The sequence below is a fragment of the Austrofundulus limnaeus genome, unplaced genomic scaffold, assembly GCF_001266775.1.
Source record: "Austrofundulus limnaeus strain Quisiro unplaced genomic scaffold, Austrofundulus_limnaeus-1.0 Scaffold68, whole genome shotgun sequence".
NCBI classification, from domain to species: domain Eukaryota; kingdom Metazoa; phylum Chordata; class Actinopteri; order Cyprinodontiformes; family Rivulidae; genus Austrofundulus; species Austrofundulus limnaeus.
Window position 1 is genome coordinate 72498 of NW_013952470.1, and position 2922 is coordinate 75419.

At 38.8% G+C, this 2922-nt stretch overlaps 1 protein-coding gene across 3 annotated transcripts in view; it reads right to left on the reverse strand.

Annotated features, from left to right (window-relative positions):
• Window positions 1-2922, reverse strand: part of ptpn11b (protein tyrosine phosphatase non-receptor type 11b) — a 73620-nt gene that overhangs the window by 18780 nt on the left and 51918 nt on the right. The window contains exon 16 of one of the 3 annotated variants that reach the window (XM_014010334.1): window positions 1136-1517. The exons of the other annotated variants lie outside the window; for them this stretch is intronic. The gene's annotated coding sequence lies outside the window, so the exon portion shown is untranslated. Of the gene's footprint in view, window positions 1-1135; window positions 1518-2922 lie in introns of those variants that run through there. 3 annotated transcript variants of the gene reach the window in all.

Genomic DNA, 2922 nt, shown 5'->3' on the forward strand with positions numbered 1-2922 from the left:
CTTTTTGTTCCGCTCATATTTAGACGTCCTATTTTGCAAATGCTGCCTTTTTGAAATTTGGTATGCTTGTTTGTCCTTGTGTCTATGGTGTAATAATAATGATGTGATTGTGATGCTGTAATTCTGAGTGTTTTATGTGCTGCAGAACAGGAACCTGCTTGAAACAGCAATTATGCTGAGTCAGGCTTGATTTTTAATAATCTTTTCCTGTTAAATAAATAAATCAAATCAAATCACACTTTCAAGTACTAAATTTTTAAAATTATAAACAACCGAGCCACAAAGAAAATAAAATACATGGAAAGAAGAAGAAAAACAAAATTATCCACAGTGAATCATCAGAGACAAAGAAAATCCACAAATCATTCCCCCACTCTAAAAGAAAAAAAATCAAACATTCTTCATGTTCAAATCAAACTGGAGAACATCAAGTAGTGCAGCATTTTAACAGCAGGCAAACAGCTGGCGTTCAGTTCATAAATCAGAGCTTTTATTCACAATGAAATAAAGAGTCAAAGCAAAACTTTTATACCCGGAAAAAACCTCCAAACGTCAAGTGACTCAGCAGAAACGAGACGACCGTATTATCTCTCAGTCAGATATGGCTGCTGCAGGTTACATTCAACTGTATCAAATAAAGTTTGAATTGTTTTACTGCAGCTGACAGCACCGTCAGCTCTACGCAGTCTGATGGTGGTAATAAAACTGTTTTTTTTATTTTATGGATTTCTAGTCCTTCCAATTAAAGACAAAAAGGTGTGTTTGTTTTGTGTGGGAKCTTGACCCGGATGTTCCGGTTCAAGGAACAAACACTTTCAAAAGCTTCTGATCGGTTTATTTTGATTGAAAAATGAAAAATAGACTAATTTTACTGTGAAATTGTCCCATTGTTGGATTAAATTGTTGAATTTTAGCCACAAATCAAAAAAAAAAAAAATAATAATTCTGTTGGGTAACGTGAAAACAGGACCTCTGCAGTCGTCCTGGGATTTCTGGGACCAGGAAGTAAACAGACTGAGTTTTGAGTTCTTCAGCTGATGCTTCGTCAGGCTGCAGGATGCCATCATTGTTGGGGAGTGCTGTCGCTGCTGGGAGGGATGGGTTTGATCAGTCAGAGCCAAATAAAGGCCAGGAGCAAAGTTTTCCAGGCTTTATTGGAGAAACTGATTGGTTTAAGYTTTTTATTTAAAGCAGGTTATTTTGGTGAGGATTCTGAATGCTAAAAATAGGCAACAATCAGACTCATCAGACTAATGACGTCATTTTACTCACCCTGCTTTCGTCAAACCTGGATTATAGCCATCTTTTAAATTACTTTTTGGAGACAAATCTATTCTTTAATCTCGGGCAGATGGCCATCTGGAACTATAATCCCCCCGCTCCCCCCTTGTCTTCTTGTCACAATCTCGTCTGACAGCTGCTGAAGCACATCAGACCTGCAGCTCGGCGAGGACAGAGACGATGATGGCGAGTCGATTCCAACTCCCGTGGTCCATCCAGCTTTCCTCTCCAAGAATCTTGTAGTCAAATACAGAATTTTAAAGTTTTTGTTTTTACAATCTAAATCAAAATGAGTGATTGAAGGCTGCTTCTATAGGTGTGCTTAAACATGATCTCATAAATGCTCCTTCATAAATATACTGAATATATTTAAATAAACATAATTGCATAATCATGTTACACAACCATAATACCAAGCTCATACACAATAAATTATAAAATATCAGGGAAACAGTTTAAATTATTTTGCTCTCAGTGGGACATTTACCCAGAGTTACAGATTTCTTCTGGTTTTGCTTTTTGTCATTTAAATAATTCAGATCAGAAAACAGATTTTATATCAGATAAACAAACCTGATAAATATAAAATGCAGTTTTCAAATAATGATTATTAAAAAAAAGACAGGCACCCAAACTAACCTGACCCTGTGTGAACAACTAATCGCTTTTAAAAGATGTGTTTTAAATGTGATYATTTTGGAAAGTTTAGTTCAGTTTCTCAAACCTGCAGAATAAAAAATAATAATAATCGCTTAAATTAAGTTTTTCACAAATGTAGAAAACCAGTTTCCAAAAGAACCAGATCATCATTTGAAAAACGCATTTGTTTGCTGATCTGATGTTTGACCAAAAAGAAAAAGAAAAAGAAAGAAAGAAAAAACAAGAAATCTGTAAAGGGGGTGAATGCCTTTTCACAGCATTGTACTTTTTAAAAAAGTGTTCAGATATATCCAGGAACAGAACACCTGCACTGCATTTACAACAGCCGAGGGGAGTTTTTACACCTTCCTTATAACAGTCACACCTCTTAAAAACAAACAACAAAACAAAACAAAAATAAACTAAAAAATTCACTTTACACTCAAAAGATTTGTTTGTTTTTGACAAAGAATAAGAAGACAGGGCTTGCTCGCCCTTCCTGAGCCTCGGGACCCTGTAGGAGGTCCCATAACTTGTCGTCAGCCTGCAGCCCTGTTAAAGACCACCACAGCTGGAGAGACGACGCGCAGCGACAAACACTGGAAAGTTCGAGTTCAGACGACGGCCGGCAAAGACAGAAAAGGAGGACAAGCAGCAGAGTGACTTCTGGCAACAAGTTGATGAATAGCTTTGACCTTTTTCTGCAGGTCCTGGTGAAGTCCAGGACGGGGCAGAGTCCAGACTCKGGTTCTGTCACCCCAGAGGAAGCCATGATTTGTCGGGTGAACCGGAGCTCCCGGGGGTTCATGAAGAAACAAAAGCAGAGATGAAACTGCAGGCGAGGTTACAGACGCATCCTGTCACGAGGCACTTGTTGAGCGAGTGTTTAGTCCCGGGGGGAGCTGTGTGAGGAGGTGGGGGGGGCATCATGCTGTGGATTCCTCTACTTTACAGAAGGTCAGACTCCAGACTGAGAGGTTCAGCAGCAGGAGGGGGGTGCTC